Source organism: Sparus aurata, chromosome 10 (assembly GCF_900880675.1).
Source record: "Sparus aurata chromosome 10, fSpaAur1.1, whole genome shotgun sequence".
Lineage (NCBI taxonomy): Eukaryota > Metazoa > Chordata > Actinopteri > Spariformes > Sparidae > Sparus > Sparus aurata.
This window is the reverse complement of record NC_044196.1, coordinates 20,356,099-20,380,515: the sequence shown is the minus strand read 5'-3', so window position 1 is coordinate 20,380,515 and position 24,417 is coordinate 20,356,099. Positions and strand designations below refer to the sequence as shown.

The 24,417-nt window shown below is 42.6% G+C and overlaps 1 long non-coding RNA gene across 1 annotated transcript in view; it reads right to left on the bottom strand.

The window, feature by feature from the left end:
- LOC115589248 (uncharacterized) overlaps positions 1 to 15,383 on the bottom strand; it is a 102,047-nt gene extending 86,664 nt beyond the window's left edge. Inside the window, exons 1-5 of the long non-coding RNA XR_003985504.1 lie at positions 15,354 to 15,383; positions 14,843 to 14,923; positions 13,411 to 13,524; positions 6,930 to 7,093; positions 6,703 to 6,798 (exon numbers count right to left, since the gene is read on the bottom strand). This is a non-coding gene — a long non-coding RNA (uncharacterized LOC115589248). The remainder of the gene's footprint in view (positions 1 to 6,702; positions 6,799 to 6,929; positions 7,094 to 13,410; positions 13,525 to 14,842; positions 14,924 to 15,353) is intronic.
- Between the last annotated feature and the right edge of the window lie 9,034 nt (positions 15,384 to 24,417).

The window sequence follows — 24,417 nt, the reverse complement described above, 5'->3', positions numbered from 1 at the left end:
GTCCACCGTCTGTGAATAATGGATGAGGGTGTGAAAGGAAAGGTGAGGTGGGAGTGGGTGTATTCATGCATGGTGTGCTCCACAAGACTGGGTAACAAGGGTAATGGCTGCTTTGTATTTTAGATCCACATGCACACGCACACACACACACACGCAAAACAGACAATAGATCAATTCCCTAATGTTAGAAATAACAGTTTTTAATTCACGCCACTGTGCTGTTGAAGCAGCTACTGTTCCGAACACCGGTGTGACTTATGGAGATGGAAGATGCTAAGTTTAGCAGTCGTGCCAAAAACCTCCTGGTTCTGAACAAGTGTTCAAAGAGCATTCAGATATAATGCGTCAACAGAGCCAGATTCCACTTATTGAGCAGTTTAAGCTGTGCATTTTCGGGACGCAAAATATGCACAATACAGTCGAATGGCAGCATTTTTGGCACTTCTTGAAATTGAATGAGCCGATAACAGCCATCAGGTCCGACATGAAAGTCTGTGATCAACATGATGCGTGGGCCAAATAACCCGTAGATTTAAGAATAATTTCTGCATCGCTAAATTGTGTAGAACAAACTCTTAGAAATGGAAAAAATAGATATTACGAATTAGCTTTGAGGTTGCCGTTGTGGCCATTGCCACCTTATTTTTTTGGAACCAGAAGTGACTGTTTTTGGACGAGAGTGATGCTTGGAAGGACACTGATTGGATTTGACTGAGGACCCGAGGACACAACGTGGTAGCAGTGTATCACAAGGTAGCCACGCCCTAAAGTATACCCTTCTTTATTGTTTATTTTACTCTAAATGGGACCATAATTTACTAAATGAGCATCATGCTGCGTTGAAGAAGACTTGAAACCAGCGACTAATAACATAAACTCATTAGGAGATTGTTTTACTGAGATAACAAATCATGTGAGAAGTAGGGTCATTTTCTCATAAGCTTACATATAATTGCACTTATTTTTGAATCCAGCTGAAATGAATTTGCTTCACTTTCAGATTGGAGAGTTCTGTCCATGTTATACAGTCAATGGCTTCAAACAGTACAACATCTGATTGTGTATGTTTTTACAGTCTTGCACTTAAAGCACTTAGAGACCAGTCCCATGGTCTTGGTTTAAATAATAGAAAAGGTTGACACTGCCTTGGATGTTAGATATCAAAAGATATCTTCGTTCTTACATTCAATATTGAACCTAAAGCTTGATCGTTTTCCACTAATTACACAGTTGGTGGTTCGATCCCCATGTAGAAGAGTCATCGGTCAAAACACTGAACACTAGATTTCTAAATTGCACCCTAAGTTAAAGGCAATTTGTATACACAGCTGTTACATGTGATGAAGGGTTTCAGGGCTTTGAAGGGTTCAAATCAATGTAAATGTAAGTTCAAAAGAATGAAATGCCATACAGACATGGGTTGTTCAAACATTATGACAACTGCTTGGCGGGAGGAGGGTCGTGATTGTGCTCGTTATGTCACGCAGAGCTCCGCATCGGCAAATACAATGTGTTCATGCACCTGTAAATACACAGATGTGAGGTCAGGTCTTGAGGGGTAACAGCAATGCTGTGTCCTACTTCAACAGCACATATGAATGAATTTTCCGGAAATGTAAACATTCTCATTCTGAATCGGAAGTGGGTGTCACTTCTCAAGAAGAAAAAGATGGGACATTATAGAGAGTAAAATCTGAGGTAGGATGAAGGAAGAAAATGACACTGGGGCCGAGGGACAATAAGTTGTTTGAGAAGTAATGTGCAAGAAAGGTTACAGAATCCAAAACGTCCAAAGCCATAAAAATCTAAGCTAGCTTCAAACCCCCGAGTAGGTTTCACTACTCTCTATCTCTGTCATTGCTCTACAGTAGTTAGTATCGTTGACTCCAATTCCAGCCACAAAATGAAAAACAGATAATGCCTTTACAGTCTGATTCTTAAGTGGGTACAACGTGTCCTCCAGATATTATGTAAGCGACTTGACACCTGATTGGGAAAATGCTACATAAAAATGCAGCTCAGGCGTCAATTTCACACCCATTCTTCATTTGTCACTCCATAGAAATCACATCTGTGTTCTCCCGCTGCTCGCCACACCTCGCCACCATACACATCAGCAGAGGAAAATTACAGGAAATTAAAATTCCCTCTCAACATACGGATGTATGCGAGCCCCAACCAGAAGGTGAATAAATGAAGCAGCGATGCAGAGGAGTGGGAGCTAAGAGCACGGCCCAAACCTTGATTAATAGCTCTAGGGCGGAGAGAGGTGAATGGGAACATAAAAAATAAAGAAGAATGCAATAAATTCATACAAAACAAGGTAAGCATCATGGAAGAGAGGCATCCCAGAGGAGCCGCTCTATACATAAATTACAATCGTGTGTTCAGCTTAATCTCTGTGTGTTTCGTGTGAGGCAAGATTCATGATCTAGGAATTGTCTGTCGGATACCTGTTGAATAAGTGTCCGAGAGTTTTTTGGTCATGAAATTTGGCAAATCAAGTCTTTTCAGTAAAGTACTTTATCGATCCATTGACTTTTTTGTTATAATTGAAGATATTAACAGGTAATTTGGGCCACTTCAGCGAAAGATAATGACCACTTTAAGTGCACCAAAGTCGATGGTTAATATCGATATGATTGGTGTGAAAGTGATTGAAACTGCTGCTCATCTTGGGAGCTGATCAATTTAGACACCCTGTGATAGAACAGTGATTCGAAACAAGACCATGGATGTATGAAAGATGAACTACATGTCGCCTTTCAAGATAGTGTTGAGATTATCCCACACTGAAAGCCAAGAAACTGCAATACCTCGTTTTGGGGCCACAAGTCCTGTTGGTTGTCCACACATAATGTTTTTGTTTTCCTTTAATGTAAATCAAAATGCTTTTTGAGCCGACGTGTGTGACATGATACTGCGTGTGTTGCCACTATGCATAGGTTCACAGCCGACATGTAAGTAAGTCATTAACCTCTACTAAATTGTCACAAGTCTGAGCTGTGAGTGTTGAGATTCATGGTAACATCCAACATATGCTAACATAAGATGACTAACAGGCAAACATTTTGAATAGTAGCACCATATCCTAGCATTCCATCATGATGCTAAGCATAAATGAGCACATTTTTAGCATCATGTAGAGTGTTCATAACATTGAACACGCTGAATTCTACTTAATGTTAGCAGGCTAACATCCAACCTTTCTTGAAATCTGATATTAATTGGCAAGTGATTATTCATGTCTGCTAGAAGGCTAATTTTGCCTTAATCGTGGCCTAATTCACAAAACGAAGCTGAAGAGGCGACAGCTTTGGCTTTGGATGCACAAAACACAATGAAAATTCTGAAATATCACATAGTAAACAACACATTTTTAGTTGTGTATATGCCAGTGTGTATTTCGTTTGTTGAGATTTCTGGTAAAATTCAAACATGCTAACATTAGCAGGCTTTTATGCTACATTTTTAAATAGCAGATTACAATAACATGATAAAACCCAGCATTATGTCATGCTAGCTGTACACATGCTGAACGTAATGCGCTCATTCTAGCATCATGTTAGGATGGTCATAGTATAAACAAGCTAACATGCTCTATTCTACTGAATGCTAGCATGCTAATATCCAACCTCTCTTCATATATGATTCTTATGAGCAACAAGTCATGTGCTAAAATGCTAATTTTGTCCAATTTTTTTCATTCAGCATAAAATACAGCTAAAGAGGCTACTCAAGTGCAGCTTTTTTCACCCCCGTTCCAATCATCTGTCCAATAATTGTATAAGCTGGGGGGGGGGGGGGGGGGGGAACCATGCTCAAGTCAGTCTCACAACAGGCTGTATTCCTGAAAATTATAGGTTTCCAGCTCCGCATCACACAAATGACTGGTATTATGTTGTGACAGGGAATAAACAGGGATGCTGGTTTACAAGTGGGTGGATGGAGAAGGAAGACGGGAGACTTGACCTCCTTTCCTGCCTACTGTCAGGAGCTTTCATTGAGAAGAAATTCACAAGGAAATTGTTCATTCAGGTCCTATATGCCCCAATACTGTCATTCTCCCATTGCATTCACAGTTTGGAAGACGATGGAGAGAATGGGCCAAGCAAATTTTCCACTCTGGCGTTATGAGGCCACAGATTTGGGCATTCTGGCATGGGGAAAGGTTTGCTGTACCCATTCAGGCCTGCATGAGCACAGATGCCCTCCACTGTGTGCTACACCTCTGTATCCACCTCCTCATCCTCCTTAGCCCTTAAATCTTTTGCCCGTGCCACAGCTGGCCTACAGAACTGACAATGAGCTTTTCATTGCCGCCATTCACCTACACACAAGCCACTGTAATTGTTTCTCGCTTTGATCCTCGCTTTGATTGTGCATCCCCACCGGCAAACCGCCAAGAAAACCCAACAAAGAAAAACCATGGGCCCCTGTTATCGCTGCAGATGAATGGGTGTATGCTCAGTAAATATTTCAGCGAGATGGAACGGGAACAAGAAAGGGGGAGGATTTCCTCGTTGCCAGCTGAAATCAAACAACCCAACCTCCTGTCAGTGGTCCAGCGTTTCTGTGTCGAAGTGTGCAGATGTCTCACCATCTGTAGAGGTTCTTGTAGAGTCCAGAACTGCATGGGTTAGGTTATAGGTAGTGGAAACTTGCCTTGAGGGAAGAAAAAGAAGCTCACCTCACCTACCGGTAAAGGGTTCCTTTGACTTCCTGTTGGAAACACAGTAATAAGCTGCCATCGCTACAGAATGCAAATAAATTGGGAGTAACTGTCAAATGTATAGATTGCCGTGTTTGAATACTGCAACCAAAGCTGTGCGAGACAGAAGGCACTGCAGCGGAGGAAATGATGAGTTGACAGACGATTACAGTATGGTGAAGTATACCGTGTGTCCTTGAAACACGTGTCACTGTGAAACTCAATAATTGTCTATTGTGAAGCGCAGAAAGCACATCTCCAGAGGGAAATGACAGCAATGATTTATCTGCATGTCTCAAAAAGAGTCCTTTACTCTACATGGCTCTCGTGTCATGTGTCTCTGTCTCATCTGTCTTAGAGCGAAACAAACACAAGACCACGACACTCCAATCTGTCTTAACCAATCTCCCATGTCATAACGCCACTATGTGAAATGATTAACTGCCATTTTTAATACACATGCGGTTGTGAGATGGGCAACAAGACAACAAAATCACGGGAGTGAAAAGAGGGACCTCAGGCCTCACTACAGAAACTTCTTAAGTCTGATCTTATTTCAGTTTCGGAGGACATTTAGGATTATTGGTACACTAGAAAGCGGTTTTCTGACTGAATTTATAGGCTCACATTCGGGCAGGAATTAAACTATTAAAGATCTGTTCTAGCTAAGGAATTTCTTTAGTCAAGAATCTTAAGTTAGGATGGCACCGACCCTGCCCTCATTTTAAAATAACTTTCAAAAATAGCACCACTGTTAGGTACATAGGAGGGAAAGCATGAACACCAATTTATTACGATCATAAGGTTACTGGAGACTGACGCATCAGTCATCTCCACTGACACACAAAATGCTAAACAGCTAAAAGCGACAAGTCTCTCGTCCATTTTTGCAAATAGTTGCTCATTTATACATACAAGTAGATTATTAACTCTCTTTTTAGCTCTGTTTTCGGTCTCCACCACCTCCTAAAGGAAATATATGGCTTCTAACTTGCAAATGCACCACTGTTCACCAAATCTTGTCTGTGTTCCATTTTGTTTTCTTCAAACTGCAGCTTGTTGTTTCACACTGTGAAACCAAACCACTGAGCCTAGAGTTAGCCCAACATAAAACTCTATAGAACTGTGAAAAAGTTCTCTCTCTGTGACATTCATGGTCTCAGGGGGATGAATCCTCATAAGTTTGATGATCTTCTGATAGGTCAAAGGTTTCAAGAAGGACCCTGCAAAATCTTTCATCTCGTACTTGATTGGAACAGAATTTATTGTGTTTTTACTGATAACTGATAACTCCATCTCGACCATGGCTTTTGCATTTGTATTCAAAGCAAAACCACTATTGGATGGTTTGCCATGAAATTAAATTCAGATATTCATGAGAGACAACTGTACATAGTCGAGTCATAAAAAAGTACTAAGTGATTTTTTTTCTCCCCCCTCCGCTCTCTCTCACAACTATGTGTTGTGAGTGTGAGTATTTAATTAAATTTTTGCATCCCTCATCCCAGATGAATTAAAATGTTAAAAAATGGCTGTAAACAGCCAGTGCTGCTTTTCACTGTCTATTTTTTTTAAATGTGAATAATATGTTTCTGTCTCTGCGATGACCCCTGACACATTAAAGCGAAGAAACTTAAACATTTGGGAAATATTCTGCCATCTCGAGTTATAGTTCATCTTGGTGAATACAAATGAAGGGCATCCCATCTCCATTTTGATTTATTTATTCTAAATCAAGATTTCTTAATTGTGCACTCCAGGCAATATCAATCAAATCTGTGCTGGTTGTTTTCAGTAAAAAAAAAAAAAAAATTAAAAAGAAAAAATCGTAATGTTTTTACTTTTCTTAAAATTGTGTTTTTCTTATCGTCCAGTCAAAAGAAATATCAAACTAGTGCTGATTTCTTTGAAGTATTGGCTTTTAAGTGTTTTTGCAAATTAACTTTTTTCAAGTCAATTTAAAAAATAAAATTGCAGCATTCAACGCTCACCTCGCAGCCTTCGCATGACTGTGTGTCTTCTCAGAGCAAGGTGTCTGGCCCACAGATTGGTAAGCACAGGATGATACGTCTTACTCTGGTTCGTACCTATGATTAAAGTAAAACAAAATACTTGAAGAAGTCTAAGTATAAGCAAATCAAGTGACAGACTGGTGGTTGTTGACAACTTTTTAATTATAACCGCACTGATTGGTACCTTTGCAGCAATTTGAACATACCTTCCGTGACACCGAGCTCACAGACACTCGCAGCTTGACTGGAGAGGAGTAATCCAAGTCATTGCCTCTAGTTGGTCAAAAACATGTTAAAGCTGCTGGTCTTGTCACATCGGAGCAGCGAGGACGGACCCAGACACAGGTAGAACACCGGGTAAAGGGAAGGGCTGATGGAGGAGACGCAGTGCAGGTGTGGAGGGAGATCAGGCCGGTGAGGAGCATGGGAGGGGAACAGAGCAAGACCCAGAAAAGACATAAATACAAAAAAATTAGCCTGAAACACGACAGGTCCAATGATTTTCGGCAGCCAACCAGAATTTGTACATTTTTTGAGGTTCCTTAAATGTGCCACCTTTCATACATTGGAACTTGTGCATCCAATCATAAACTTAAATCCTCAAATTGGCAGAATTATGTGGTATTGAATTACAGTAGACTGCACAGGTGTGCTCCTCCTTGAACCGGCACCTTATCATGGTGGAGGGGTTTGATAGATAGATAGATGGATAGATAGAATTACTTTAATGATCCCAGACTGGGAAATTATTTTGTTACAGCAGTAGTGGGTCCGCAAATAAAACACTTTGTACATAACATAAATAGAAGCCAATATATACATAGTGTATATATACAGTGCACAGTGTGCTATAAACACTAAACAATAATAATATGTACAACAAAACTAAATATGCAAAATATACTATAACAATAATAATATATACAACAAAACAGTAGAGAGACCAGAGTTCTCTCTCAGGCAGAGGTGAGAGAGTTATTGTATATAGTGATGGCTTGTGGCAGGAAAAATTTCCTGTATCTATTGCTACGACAGCGAAGCTGAAGCAGCCTTCCGGAGAAGGTGCTCCGCTGTCTGACCAGTGTGAGTTGGAGAGGGTGGAGAGGATTATCCATGATGGATAACAGTTTTTTCAGTGTCCTCCTCTCCACCACAGCCTCCAGAGTGTCCTGTTTGCAGCCAATCACAGAGCCAGCCTTCCTGATCAGTTTGTTGAGTCTGTTGGTGACGCTGGCTCTGATGCTGCTTCCCATACAAACCACAGCAAAGAAAAGTACACTGGCCACCACAGACTGATAAAAGATCTCCAACATCTTGCTGCACACGTTGAAGGATCTCAGCTTCCTCAGGAAGTCTGCTCATCCCCTTCTTGTAAACAGCTTCAGTGTTAGATCTCCAGTCCAGTCTGTGGTTGATGGTAACTCCCAGGTACTTGTAATCCTTCACCGCCTCCACATCCTTTCCCAGAATGTGCAGTGGTTGGAAAGCCGTCTTCCTCTTCTTCCTGAAATCTATCACCATCTCTCTGGTCTTGCTGATGTTTAGCCGCAGGTGATTCTGTTCAGTCCACTCCACAAAGTTGTCTACCAGTGCCCTGTACTCCTCCTCCTGTCCCTCACTTATACACCCAACAACAGCTGAGTCGTCAGAAAACTTTTGCAGGTGACACGACCCGGTGTTGTACTGAAAGTCAGTGGTGTATAAAGTGAACAGGAAAGGAGACAGTACAGTCCCCTGTGGAGCTCCTGTATCACTAACCACCGCATCAGACAGAACACTGCCTGTCAGGTAGTCAGTAATCCAGGAGATCATTGTGTCGTCTACACCCATCACCCGCAGCTTTTCCCCCAGTAGCAGTGGTTGAATGGTGTTAAAAGCACTAGAGAAATCAAAGAATGTGATTCTCACAGTGCCTCCTCCACCATCCAGGTGCGAATGGGCTCGTTGCAGCAGGTAGATGACAGCGTCATCAACTCCCAAGTGGGGCTGGTAAGCAAATTGCAGAGGGTCTAGCAGGGCTCTCACCTGCGGCTTCAGGTTTGCCAAAACCAGTCTCTCCAGCACTTTCATGACGTAAGATGTGAGGGCCACTGGTCGATAGTCATTGAGGTCTGATGGTGTCGACTTCTTTGGAACAGGAACCAGGCAGGAAGTCTTCCAAAGCACCGGTATTCTCTCCTGACCCAGGCTCAGGTTGTAGAGGTGTTGTAGGACAGGAGACAGCTGGCTGGCACATGTCTTCAGGATCCTGGGGCTGATACCGTCAGGGCCTGCAGCCTTCTGGTGGTGGAGTCTCTCCAGCTGTCTCCTAACCTGGCCTGCAGTCACAGTCATGCGGGTGAGGCTGCTGGTGTCTTCAGTGGAGGACGAGGAGGTGGAGGAGGAGGAGGAGGAGGAGAGGTGCTGCCCAGGAGAGCTCACATCAGGGGAGTGAGGGGGGAGGGGAGGAAGAATTTGGGGCAGTGAGGGTGTGTGGGGGTCTGGAGGTGTCAGGGAGATGACAGAAGGCTGTGAGCTGAACCTATTGAAGAATCTGTTCAGCTCGTTTGCCCTCTCCAGGTTGCCCGATGACTGTCTGTTGCTCACCTTACACCCAGTGATCTGCTTCATACCAGTCCACACATCCCTCACATTGTTCTGCTGAAGTTTGGCCTCCAGCTTCCTCCTGTAGGCGTCTTTACAGGCCCTCAGCATATCCCTGAGTTCATGCTGCACTCTCCTCAGTTCTTCCCTGTCTCCAGACCTGAACGCCCTCTTCTTCTTGTTAAGAAGGGCTTTCAGGTCATTGGTGATCCAAGGCTTATTATTAGGGAAGCAGCGTACAGTGCGGGTTGGCATGGTGCTGTGTTCACAGAACCTGATGTATTCTGTGATGCAGTCGTTCATGCTGTTGAGATTCTCTCCATGTGGCTCAACAAGTGCATCCCAGTCTGTCGACTCAAAGCAGTCCTGTAGTGCGTCAGCAGCCTCCTGAGTCAACCTCCTTACGCTCCTAGCGTGGACAGGCTGCCGCTGAACAAGGGGGACATACTAAGGGGTCAGCAGGACCAGGTTGTGATTTGGGTGGCAGTCGTGGGCGGGGGCCCCGGCGACCCAATCCCCGGACGGTGACTCTAGCCATGGGGACATGGAATGGAACCTCGCTGGGGGGGAAAGAGCCTGAGCTGGTGCGGGAGGTTGAGCGGTACCGGCTAGAGATAGTCGGGCTCACCTCCACACACAGTCTGGGCTCTGGAACCCAACTCCTTGAGAGAGGCTGGACTCTCTTCTACTTTGGAGTTGCCCACGTTGAGAGGCGGTGAGCTAGTGTGGGCTTGCTTATAGCTCCTCAGCTCAGCCGCCATGTGTTGGAGTTTACCCCAGTGAATGAGAGGGTCGCTTCCCTGCGCCTTCGGGTCAGGGATAGGTCTCTCACTGTTGTCTTTGCTTATGGGCCGAACAGCAGTGCAGAGTACCCGGCCTTCTTGGAGTCCCTGGGAGGGGTACTGGAGAGTGCTCCAACTGGGGACTCCGTCGTTCTACAGGGGGACTTCAACGCTCACGTGGGCAGCGACAGTGTTACCTGGAGGGGTGTGATTGGGAGGAACGGCCTCCCCGATCTGAACCCGAGTGGTGTTTTGTTATATCTGTGCTAGTCACAGTTTGTCCATAACGATGTGTTCAAGCATAAGGGTGTCCATATGTGCACGTGGCACCAGGACACCCTAGGCCGGAGGTCAATGATCGACTTTGTGGTTGTGTCATCTGACCTCCGGCCATATGTCTTGGACACTCAGGTGAAGAGAGGGGCTGAGCTCTCAACTGATCACCACCTGGTGGTGAGTCAGATCCGCTGGCAGGGGAGGAAGCTGGACAGACCTGGCAGACCCAAACGTATTGTGAGGGTCTGCTGGGAACGTCTGGCGGAACCCTCAGTCAGGGAGGTCTTTAACTCCCACCTCCGGGAGAGCTTTGACCAGATCCCGAGGGAGGCTGGGGACATTGAGTCCGAATGGACCATGTTCTCCACTTCCATTGTTGACGCGGCTGTCCAGAGCTGTGGCCGTAAGGTCTCCGGTGCCTGTCGTGGGGGCAATCCCCAAACCCGGTGGTGGACTCCGGAAGTAAGGGATGCTGTCAAGCTGAAGAAGGAGTCCTATCAAGCCTGGTTGGCCCGAGGGACTCCTGAGGCAGCTGATGGGTACCGGCAGGCCAAGCGTGCGGCAGCACGGACAGTCGCGGAAGCAAAAACTCGGGTCTGGGACAAGTTCGGGGAGGCCATGGAGGAGGACTACCGGTCGACCTCAAAGAAATTCTGGCAAACCACCTGGTGGGTGGTGGTCCCCCTATTCAAAAAGGGGGACCGGAGAGTGTGTTCCAACTATCGGGGGATTACACTCCTCAGCCTCCCTGGGAAAGTCTATTCCAGGGTACTGGAGAGGAGAATTTGGCCGATAGTCGAACCTCGGATTCAGGAGGAACAATGCGGTTTTCGTCCAGGCCGCGGAACACTGGACCAGCTCTATACCCTCCACAGGGTGCTCGAGGGTTCATGGGAGTTTGCCCAACCAGTCCACGTGTTTTGTGGACTTGGAGAAAGCATTCGATCGTCTCCCACGTGGCATTCTGTGGGAGGTGCCCCTGGTGTACGGGGTCGGAGGCCCTCTGCTAAGGGCTGTACGGTCCCTGTATGACCGGAGCAGGAGCTTGGTTCGCATTGCCAGCAGTAAGTCAGACCTGTTCCCACTGCATGTTGGACTCCAGCAGGGCTGCCCTTTGTCACCGGTTCTGTTCATTATCTTTATGGACAGAATTTCTAGGTGCAGCCACCGGCCGGAGGGGGTCTGGTTCGGGAGCCACTGAATTTCATCTCTGCTTTTCACAGATGATGTGGTCTTGAAGGATGGAGCGTGAGATTGACAGGCGGATCGGTGCAGTGGTCGCAGTAATGCGGTCGTTGTATCAGTCTGTCATGGTGAGGAGAGAGCTGAGTCGAAAGGCGAAGCTCTCGATTTACCGGTCAATCTACATTCCTACCCTCACCTATGGTCATGAACTTTGGGTCATGACCGAAAGAATAAGATCCCGGATACAAGCGGCTGAAATTAGTTTCCTCCGCAGGGTGGCGGGGTGCTCCCTTAGAGATAGAGTGAGGAGCTCTGTCACCTGGGAGGAGCTCGGAGTAGAGCCACTGCTCCGCCACATCGAGAGGAGCCAGCTGAGGTGGCTCGGGCATCTGTTTCGGATGACCCCGGGACGCCTCCCTCGGGAGGTGTTCCTGGCATGTCCCGCCGGGAGGAGACCCCGAGGAAGACCCAGGACACGCTGCAGTGACTATGTCACCCAGCTGGCCTGGGAATGCCTTGGGATCCTCCCGGAAGAGCTGGAGGAAGTGTCCGGGCAGAGGGAAGTCTGGGTGTCCCTGCTCAGGCAGCTGCCCCCGCAACCCGGCCCCGGATAAGCGGACGAAAATGGATGGATGGATGGATGCACAGGTGTGTCTTATAAAGTGACCATGGAGTACAGGTCGAACAACCGGGTAAAATACAGAGTGTGCTAACATACTAATGCATCGACTCTTCATTATGAGCCCTTTTTGCATTTTGGTGCTATTATGTACAGTATGTGCTTCTGAACTGGAACCTTTAATCTTTCCCTCACCTGCAGAAAGCGTCTGGAGAGAGAGCGCAGCGAGCCACTGATTAAATGGCTGTTAGTATCAGACATTCAATTCGCACAGATTGCGAGCACAGATTCACTTAGGCAGACCTATCTGTACAGGACGGTGGCAGCAAAACAGATAAATGAAAAAGGGAGGAAATTTGATTTGTGGATTCCTGACTTAATCCTCTACAGGAAGTAAACACACATTATTATAGTCTTGAAATACATTTGAATGCGCTATGTTGTTTTACAGAGGTAGCTGCTGAAATGAAATCAGATTCTTCAGTGAAATTTACATCTTACATTTAGAATGAATGACTTTAACTTGTAATGGAGTATTTTTTTTTACATTGTGTGCCATTGCTGCTTTTCAAAATAAAAGATCTCTGTTCAATTCTCTGCAAGTTGATTTCCTGATTTTTTTAGTGTTCTCACAAAGCAAAAGAAGGGAAATCAGTCTGAGACCATAAAATATGCCTTTGGGAAGTGCTTAGTAATAAATAGAGCTGAGATGAATAGCGCAGGCCATCAACTGAAAATTAATTAGCAACTACTTTTCATGACTATATTAATACCATTCATGAGCAAAATGCAATTTTTTCTCGTTTCCTGTTTTTGAAATGTGAAGGTTTGCCGTTTTTCTTTCGGATTATGATGGTATCTTGACTTTCTAAACAATTTTTCAAATGAAAAAAGCTATGAGAAGATATGATAAGACAAAACAAAACGTATTCTTTGAGGCTAAAACCTGATGGATGAATCAATATTATCTTCTAACAACTTTAATACACCATCTGTTTTTCCAAAACACACAAAACAGTCTTTAAACATCTCCATTATAGAAAAAAAAACACTGATTGCCGTTATTTAATGTGAAGCACAGAAACCAAAATAATTTTTCTGGGGCCAAAATTTGCCAGAAGCTCTTTTTTTTTTTTTTAAAAAAGAAAAATTTCTCCCACAAAAAAACCAAAAAAAAATAAAAAATAAAAAATCCTTGAACTTTCGTCATGACTCATCATGACGTCTTGAGTGTGCACTCACACCGATGGTTCGGATGGACTGGCATCAGCACTCCTTGTAGAGGGTATACAAGAGCTAACAAGAGCTTATCCTGGAGGGGTAATTGCTGGTCTGCTTATCTCCCAGCCAAGGTTCCTGCAAAAAAAAAAAAAAAAAAAAAAAAAAAGGGGGGGGTGGAACAAACAAAAAAAAACAAAGAGAGAGAGAGAGAGAGAGAGAGAGAGAGAAAAAAAGTTCAAACGTGGTTGTAATGAAGCAATAACAAGCTGCTGCAAGATGGGTTTTTCATGCATGTCGCCATGGTAACGGCAATTGGGAGCCTAATGCGAAAGACACCGCATTAAATTGCATTAACGAGAGGGGACCGAAGCAGACTCTCATCACATGGCGAGACCATTGTGATGCGAGACGGTGACAAAATGCACGCCGTGTGCTTTTCAGGAGGGGTGAGGAATATGAGATGCTGATGACACGCGAGTTGCCGCGACTGACGGGAGTGAAAATTCCAGATGCAACACAATACACCAGAAATTATTTACTCACTTTACAGTGAGATGGTTTTCAGCCTTGACCCCTGCAACATGTTAGCTGAGAGGGTAAACACTACTCAATCAACAAAATTCTGCATCCAAATCTTTTTCCTTATCAAAATAAAGTGTTTTTATATTCAATGGAAAACACAATTCCTGCAGAGGATTACATCAGAATACCACAATTCAAATGTCTTTCTTATTTATTTTGTTTTGATTTGCTGATGTGTCCCATGAGGCTCTGGGTTTTTTGTGAATAAATATTTGCTTGCAATTTAATGTAAAAGCCAGTTCACCAAAAAAAGGGTGAGCAAATATGTATATATATACAAACATGTCGTAGTCTACGTACACTATTAGTCATGTCAAGTTCACATTACGTGTTTTACTAGCTGACTTTAATAAAGGGTGGTGGAGCCAATGACTGCAGTTTGAGAATGCGTTTCAACATTTGTAAAGGTCACACCACTGATTATATTACAGGGGACTTCAGGACAATATCAAGCCATGTTTTTTCGCACCAAAGAAAAACAGATATTTTTGATGAAAAGTCGGGTCATTACGTCATCGGAGATGGCCAGACTTCCCCGGAAAAAGATCTGGTTTTGGTCCAAACAAACATGCCTTGAAATTGTCCAAAGGAGTCAAAGTCAGCTAAGAAACATGTAGTGTCAACTTGATACGGCAGATTTTGAACAAATGTTAATATGGTACATAATCGATGGCGCATACAAACCTGGATGTATCTGTGGCTTACAGAAATGTTAACTGCCGACATTTATCCTGGCATATGGCGCCTAAGCTGGGAGTTTAAGTCAAGCAGTGATGTTTTCCTAAACCTAACCAGGACCAAAAGCCCAGTGTTGTCACATCAATAAACAGAAACATAAAAGAACATTTTTGATAAGTTGAAAATGTTTCACCTTATCTGTGGTTTTGCAGATTTCACTTTATTCTGGCGACCACCTCGATTAACCAGTGGCTCGTGGCCTTCGAGACACATTCTAAGAGGGAACATAATAACATGAAAAAATACAAATGCAAGTGCTGCTAAATAGAAAAAGTAATTAACACAGTAATGAAACTATAAAAGAGCCCTTTTGTCTTTCAGTCATAGAAATATACCTGGCAAAATACATCCATCCTAGCAAGTCATTAGTCTCAGAATAGGAGAAGTATGTGCGAGGCACATCTCCAAGGCAATAAAGGCAAAAAAAAACCAAAAACATGTCCAATAAATGTCTGATCTGTAAGATTGTATTTTGTAGGCCACAGGTGTCTCACAATCACTGAAACAGAGAGGTCAAAACAGACGCAGACCTTTAAATTAAAATGCCTCTCTGGTCACAGGTGATATGTTGGTACTAAAAGAGCCCATTCTAATGGAGAAAATTACTGTAGATTGAGTAAACGGAGAATAAAGAACCTCCCTACCTCTTAGCCTCAGCTCTGCGTGTCACCAACCAGTGGCTGATTTGTATTCCGTGATCACATCCTCGCCCCATTCAAATAAGCTCAAACACTCTTGTGAACACTTTCTCATTCAGCCTGCCGTCTCTCCATAGAACAAAAATTATACATTGCATATTCTTCGCCCTTGGGTTTCAAGACTAAAAAAAAAAACAGGAATAACATAAAAGATTCTTAATGTCAAATTTCACACAACAGCAGGCTGCTCTGCAAGTGCCATGAATCATGTATAACTACACTTCTCCAAAAACTTTTTGTCCTACCTCTGTTGGCTGTTTTTTTTTTTTTCCCCCGCAGCTCAAAAAATCAGGTTATTTCCTCCACCCCTGCCAAATCTGTCTTTTATTGAGAGGTTTAACCTGTGTGTTTTGGGTGAGCTCACATACATTTGGTGGTGGAGGAGGTAAACAGTACACCCAGTACAGGTAAAAGTCCTGCTTACATAAAATGACATGGCAATTATGACTTTATCAGACACGACAAGGTTGGATTGTTAATACTGACACATCAATGTGTGAGCAGTATGGAGTAGCTGGCCGAGGTGGAGCTACTTTTAAACGCATTATGAACTGTAGTTTAAATGAGGGGTGCCCACAGAAGAGGTCAAGACACCACCAACAGGTCATGAGAAAGATCTGTGGGATCATGAGATGATTATAGGGTTTCAAAGAAGAAATAAGAAAACTCTCTTGAAAAATGGTATTACTTTGGGGGATTTTTCTCCAGCATTTTTTATTTATTTTTTGTGCAGGAAATATTGTATATGTTTACCTATTTGTAATGATAAGCTGTAAAGAAAAGTGCGCCATTTGCTGTCAAATAAAGGTACACGAAGAAAGATTACAAAACTCAAAGCGACATGATGTAGGTTTTGCAACACAGTGGCTATTGTGGCTACATTTGACAATTACGATGCTAAAATGTTACTGTTGTACTGTTGTAACGTACTGTTTAGCTAAACTACAATTTAGCATTCAGCAAAAAACACCTATTTATTATAAAAGTTCCCGAGAGTCATAACATTTTTGGAGTGACTCAGTAACGCACATGAACATTAGCAAGCTTTAGCAATGGCGTTTGCAACAAACTGAGAAATTATGCATTTTGTTACCTGTAAATTCAGCATTTCATTCTCTGCAATTTTCTTGTCTGATGAATCAACACTTAACAAGGCTAGGTTGTTATTAGGGCTGTCAAAGTTAACGCGTTAATAACATGTTAACGCATCATCCTCTTAACGCCGTTAATTTTTTTAATGCGCGATAGACACTCTGCATTAAAAATAAAAAAGAAACGTGCATTGTATGATTTACGGCCGTCGATGGCACCTGTAGTCTTGATCCAGAGGGTGGCAGAAGAATAAGAAAGGGAATCAGAAGAAGAAGAAGCAGGGCTGGCGGTTCGGAAAAAAACACGGTGGACTGAAAAGCGAAAGCGAAAGGAAATGGAGAAAGGACTTATGAACGGCAGATTCACTTTCACTGCCAGATGGTTCGGTCAGTAGGACAGAAGTTATCTGCACGTACTGTCGACATAAAATGAGTTACCATTGAAGTACGTCGAGTCTCAAATATCATTTGCAAGCCAAACACATGGCAGATGCAAAGAGCCAACTGCCCCCCCTCGCCAAAAGCAGCCATCACCATGTTTTGATCCCATTTAGGGTGAGAGGATATTTTTTGAGCCTTTTATTTTCCTGCATGATTTGAAGTGTTGAATAAACATTTTAATAAAGCAAGCATATTTGCCTAACCCTTTCTTATGTTGTTTAAAGTATTAAGAACATGAAAAAAATACATTAAGGTACATTTAGAACAGAAAAAAAATGTGCCAAAAAAATTGCGATTAATCGCAAGTTAACTATGGACAAAATGCGATTAATCGCAATAAAAAAAATTAATCGTTTGACAGCCCTAGTTGTTATATTTCTTTTCCCCATAATACAATCTAAAACTAGCCATTCACTCAAAAGACAACGTAAGTTGCATGCTAGGAGGGCACCCCCAAGGCTAGATGGCCAGAGAAAGAACAGACAGCAATGCATTTACCTCAGACAAATGATCGGAAACTGATTATGCCCAACGTAACTCACACGATAAAAATTGCTTCAGTGAGCTAAAAGTTAGCTTACTGATGCCCAAAGATATGGCAAAATTACCTCAAAAAAAAGGTAACAACCTCTAACTCGTTCACCTTTATACCATTAGCAACAAGGTTAGTGTTAGCTATTTTCAGCTTGTAGGATGATTAGCTCCCAGCTTGTTGTTGTATGCTGTAGGCTACAGACAGGTACAGTAGGGCAAAAAAGTATTTAGTCAGCCAATTGTGCAAGTTCTCCCACTTAAAAAGATGAAAGAGGCCTGTAATTTTCATCATAGGTATACCTCAACTATGACAGACAAAATGAGAAAAAAAAAAATCCAGAAAATCACATTGTCTGATTTTTAAATAATTTATTTGCAAATTATGGTGGAAAATAAGTATTCGGTCAATAACAAAAGGTCATCTCAATACTTTGTTATATACCCTTTGTTGGCAATGACAGAGGTCAAACGTTTTCTGTAAGTCTTCACAAGGTTTTCACACACTGTTGCTGGTATTTTGGCCCATTCCTCCATGCAGATCTCCTCTAGAGCAGTGATGTTTTCGGGCTGTCGCTGGGCAACACGGACTTTCAACTCCCTCCAAAGATTTTCTATGGGGTTGAGATCTGGAGACTGGCTAGGCCACTCCAGGACCTTGAAATGCTTCTTACGAAGCCACTCCTTCGTTGCCCGGGCGGTGTGTTTGGGATCATTGTCATGCTAAAAGACCCAGCCACGTTTCATCTTCAATGCCCTTGCTGATGGAAGGTTTTCACTCAAAATCTCACGATACATGGCCCCTTTCATTCTTTCCTTTACACGGATCAGTCGTCCTGGTCCCTATGCAGAAAAACAGCCCCAAAGCATGACGTTTCCACCCCCATGCTTCACAGTAGGTATGGTGTTCTTTGGATGCAACTCAGCATTCTTTCTCCTCCAAACACGACAAGTTGAGTTTTTACCAAAAAGTTCTATTTTGGTTTCATCTGACCATATGACATTCTCCCAATCCTCTTCTGGATCATCCAAATGCTCTCTAGCAAACTTCAGACAGGCCTGGACATGTACTGGCTTAAGCAGGGGGACACGTCTGGCTCTGCAGGATTTGAGTCCCTGGCGGCGTAGTGTGTTACTGATGGTAGCCTTTGTTACTTTGGTCCCAGCTCTCTGCAGGTCATTCACTAGGTCCCCCTGTGTGGTTCTGGGATTTTTGCTCACCGTTCTTGTGATCATTTTGACCCCACGGGGTGAGATCTTGTGTGGAGCCCCAGATCGAGGGACATTATCAGTGGTCTTGTATGTCTTCCATTTTCTAATAATTGCTCCCACAGTTGATTTCTTCACACAAAGCTGCTTACCTATTGCAGATTCAGTCTTCCCAGCCTGGTGCAGGTCTACAATTTTGTTTCTGGTGTCCTTTGACAGCTCTTTGGTCTTGGTCATAGTGGAGTTTGGAGTGTGACTGTTTGAGGTTGTGGACAGGTGTCTTTTATACTGATAACAAGTTCAAACAGGTGCCATAAATACAGGTAACGAGTGGAGGACAGATGAGCAGGAGAAGTTACAGGTCTGTGAGAGCCAGAAATCTTGTTTGTTTGTAGGTGACCAAATACTTATTTTACCGAGGAATTTACCAATTAATTCATTAAAAATCCTACAATGTGATTTCCTGGATTCTTTCCCCCCATTCTGTCTCTCATAGTTGAAGTGTACCTATGATGAAAATTACAGGCCTCTCTCATCTTTTTAAGTGGGAGAACTTGCACAATTGGTGGCTGACTAAATACTTTTTTGCCCACTGTATTTCCAACATGCTGCACGTGGATTGCAAAAGAGTAAGAGAATGTGGAACATTTCGAAAAATTGGCAAGTTTTTACCCACAGTCTTCATCTGTTGAGTCAGAATATAATAAGCCTATTGTTTATTTCAGGAACAGGAATTTACTGGTAAATATAAATGCATATACATTTCTCAAACAAGGTTTTCTGGGGTGCTTTTCATAGCTCAAAGGGCATGATATGTGGGCATCTGTGTTCCCTTTGCCATCTTGCAAACTTCTCACCAGCTGGATGCAGAAATGTGCTGAAATAGTTTGCATTTGGTCCGGCGGTAGATACTCTTTTTATTCTTTCCGGTGCCCTGGTAAACCGAATTTCCCATGGGACCACGCCGTTGTATTTTTGAAACCTGTTAAAAAAGCAACCCAAATCGGCACAAAGACTTTATCTTCTGCGTTTCTTATGAGTTTCTCGAGTCCTTTGTTTCTCTTGCAAATGCTCAGATGTACTTTATATAGAAATACCAAGCTGTGAATCATGTCAAGTGAGATTTACTGTACATTTCTGCATTCGCTGACTTCCAGGGACCTTTTGTGTTTGTGTCTCTTTCTCCTTGTCTGCCTCCCTCTCTCCTCGCTCGCTGCTTTTCTCTTTTAATATCTTTGCACTTTGTGAGGAAAATAATGCAGCACGAAGATACTTGAAAATTCGCTCCTCAATTGCAAAACAACTTTAATGTGCGCCACCGTTAATAGCTTGTGACTGAATAACCTGCCACTTTGTGCATAATTTTCTAGTTGCGGAAAAAGTTTGACTGCCATTCTGAGGAGTGAGGGAGAGGAGGATGATTGGTAATAGAGGGGGACACGAAGCTCTCAGCAGCGGAGGAGGTCGGGCGTGGGGGTGCTGTGCCCTCAGACAGAGCAAAGAAAATACAAAGCACCGAAAGTGCATCAATTTTTCAGTGTGTGACAGAACGTAATGGTTTTTTTCAAGTTGGGCCCAAAAAAGTCGAGCACTTAGATTATTAGAGTGCAATTTTACAGAAATCCCCCCCAATAGCTTCTATGCATTTTCCATTGCTGTGCATTGTTCATCCCTCTGACTGGTGCTCTGGAAGACTCACTGGTATACCTGGTGAACGGAATAGTTCTTAAATATGTTTTTCTTGTCTAATTTCTACTCATATTAAGTGGTTGAATGCTTTTATTTATACACATTAGGGGAACACAACAAGGGTTGTTTATTTGTTATACTGTCATTCTAGCCAGCAGTTGTTGCCAACATTATGAATGTCTTGGCAACTTAGATACAGCTAGACGTAGCAAAACGATTGCTGGTTTTTGCTGTAGCTCTCACTTGTAAAAGGTGAAACCATCTCGACCTCCGCCATTTCCTTCTTTTTGATTTGGTCACGCAGAAACTCTCAAGCTAGCATGTAGCTAGCTAGTGAGAATACAAGCTCCTCGTCAATCACCTGCCCAATGTGAAATGGGTCAAAGCTTGGAGACAAGTCGGTACTTTCAGGGCTGATTGGCGAACTGATGTAGTTGGCAACTTGCCATCTGGGACATGGATCCAACAATTTAAATCTGGGTTTAGTGTTGGGGAAGGTCCCCCTTCATTCCTACAGGAGCTGCTTGGTGGCAAAAAAAAAAACCAGAGACTTTTGCTTGTTGACGGTCAGTTGGCAAACCTGTTAACTGAGCCTAGGTGCTAACAGGACAATAAGTTATTGAAAAGACATATTTGTATCATTGGCTCCTCTCTCATTACCATTCTGTAAATCATGGTTCCAAAGACCGAATAAGCTATGATAGCTTCACCAAATTTCGACTCTTGCACTTTCCATACTGTGAAGACGGTTTGCTATTTGGCAAATCCTGGCTCAAAAGCCACCAACTTTTACAGATTTCATCCCGAATGTTTACCAGCTCAAATCATGGTGTTAAAATCCTAGTCAAGGCCTTCAACTAGCAACCCACAACTCCAAGAAAAGTACATTTAATTCTGTCTCTGCACTGGGGAAAGAAAAAACAGGTCTTCTATTTCAGTTTTTCTGAATTGCTACTGAGCTTAGAGCTAAACTCTTCTCTCATTTGCATAAAGGGAAGTTTTAGTTTCAACTATCAACCCAAACATTTTGCTTGTGTGTGTGTGTATCTTAACGTTAGAGAGGGGTCATCATTTTCAGAGGGTTCCAAACAAAGGCTTTTGCAAGAGTTTTATGAAGTAGGAACTTTATTCAACATGTTTTTAGTGCTGTTTTGGTTATACACAAAAACTGAACTGCATTTGATTGCAATGGAAACCCCACACAGCACCTTTAAACGGAACAGCAAGAAGGCAAATTTGAGCGAGGATGCAGAGACAAGTCCTGTATGTGCCCCAAAGACAGAGAGTAATTGGAAAAGTTAAAGGACACTTTGACATTGATACATTTTTCAATTTGTGCTACAAAACTCACATTTAAATATAAGTATATATCTTTATATATATTCTGTGAGAGTTCTTGGATTCAGCTATTAATTCGGCCAAATCCAAGAAGTGTCATCTGATGGCATCATCCGTTAAAGTCTCAGTGCTCTGAACTCTCGTGGAGACAGCTGTCTGTGTTTGTAGATGCTGATGTTTCAATCCAAGACCACCAGTTTGAGAGTGTAAAATGTATCCTGAGGGCAGGTTTTTCCTTTCAAGAAAAGACTTCTGTCGGTTTCTACTTGGAGGCATTTCAATGCTCCGGTCCTGTGTGCCTCTCGCTTCAAACACATTACGCGTTGTTGGACATACAGTATTGTGATAATCTCTGAAATTCACCATAGGAGCAAAGCTACATCAAACCAAACATTGCTAGGATGAGAAAAGGCGGTGTCTCGCTGGGGAAAACAAACCATTAGCTCTTTGAGAAATTCATCAAAAGCCTCCGTTTAGAAACTCACAGCAATGTTATTGTAAAGTTGATGTAATCTGACATCGCAATTGCTTTTGTGATTTAACTATGAAATGGTTTTAGTCCTCTGGCGGGATATTAGAAAGTACAATGATTGCACTAATCGTACAGAGGTAACTGAGGGAGTCCGTGGCTGTGTTGTTCTAATGATTAAAGACTTTTAGCTGATTACTGATCACTGTATTTGTTCCCCCCGCGTGTATATGTGTTCGGAATAAATGTGATGAAAGCTGTCGTGGTTCATCTCTGGACCTTTTTACACTCTCTTCTCTGCTTTGTAGTTGAGAGAGCCCTTTGTAGCCTGGACATACGATGCTCAAGTGTTCTTAGCCGGGGCCTTAGAAGCGGGATGAGTGGAAAAAGTGTGATGGACGTTGGGGCTACAGGATTGAAGTGGGTCCCAGGCAGAAATGGATTTGTAAGGGAGGGGGAGGGTTATGGCACTGGACGGCAAGGGTAAGCTTCAAAAACCTTGTTGTTGTTTATAAGTTGTGACCACACTGTTGAAAATGAAAATGATGACATGTTTTTTTTTTTTTTTTTTTCCACCTGTCATGTTGACTGTGAAGTGTGTGCGTGGACATTACATTTTATGAGGTTTACAGTCTGGTAAAAAAAAAAAAAGAAAAGTTCTCTCAAGATGATTTATTTATTCATGTTTTATTTATGAATTTCATCCCTGGGTGGTGGGGGAACACATTACCATTCAACTATTTGTGAAAAAAGGAAACATAATTAAGCTGTTTTTCGTTCAGTATTTCACGGCCAAGGGTGATTGCAGTTTTTTGCTCTGCCAGCAGCAGGGCATAAGGATGGTTATGCTGGTTGCTCAATTCATCTGTCCAACCTGTTGGTGCAGAGCACATTATTTTCAAGACTGCTAGCCAGATCGCCATGCAATCTGCTATAGATTTCCATGTTCCCCAGAGGATGAATACTCATGTTATTCCATGACATCTCTTCTTGCACCACCATCCGGCTAAAGTCTCAAATTGAATATATACAAAATATATTCTAAAGAGCAGATAGCGTGAAATTTATTGAGCATTTTCGTGCTTCCCATGGGCTGAACCTTTCCTATTCAAAACCATCTTGCCAAATAGGAAGTTAGAATAAATGATAATGAATAGACGTTTTTAATGGTTGTTTGTATTTTGTCATTGATGCTGGTGCACAACAAGCTATTAAGTAATAATAATAATAATAATAAGAATAATAATAATAATAATAACTTTATTTGTATAGCACTTTTAAAAACAGGGTTTACAAAATGCCTTGACAGAACAAAGCAAGAATACAATTTACACTTACAAAGGACGATACAATAGATTGCATGAAATAGTTGAAATAACAGAGGTACAAGATTGGTAAAGTAGGTGAAATAAAAGAACTGAAATAAGTAAAATAAATAAAACATGTAGAACAGAACTCAAGACAAATCGAGTAAATATAAACATAAAAGGACCACATCACATAAAGGCAAGGCAAAGGTAAGAAGTGATTGAAAATAATTTACTGATCCTGCAAGCCTCATCTCTTCAGGCAGGGTCCCCTTTAGTTTTTAGTCTCGACTTTGGAACAGTTAGGAGTGCCCCGCCTGAGGACCTAAGGCTGCGAGCTGGCTCATACGGAATTTAAATATCTGTAATATAGCTCAGAGCCAGATCTGAGGGTGCTTTAAAAGTGATCAGTAAAATCTTAAAATCAATTCTAAAACAGACAGGGAGCCAGTGGAGGGAAGCTAAAATTGGAGTGATGTGTTGACGTCTGTTAAAACCTGTTAGAAGCCTAGCTGCTGAATTCTGTACCAGTTGGAGGCGAGAGAGTGATTTTTGATTTATGCCAGATAGAAGGGAGTTGCAGTAAGTGACTCAGATATATTCATGGTTTCAAGAGGATAAATCTCTTTGCTGATCACCTTACTTCTCCTCCTTTTCAACCACAAGGTCAATGTGTTTGGCTTTGAGTGAAATGTCTCAACAACTATTGGATGAATTGCCATGAAATTTGGTACCAATATTCATGGTACCCAGAGGTGGAATCCCAATGGTGGTGATGATACCTTGAGTTTTCCTCAAATGCCAAAAGCAGATCAACATTTTTGCTTTCCCTGTGAATGTACATATTTGTACAAAGTTTAATACAAGCATTATTGGTCTCCAGAAGATGACTCCTACTGACTTAGGTGATCTCCTGACTTTTCCTCTATCACCAA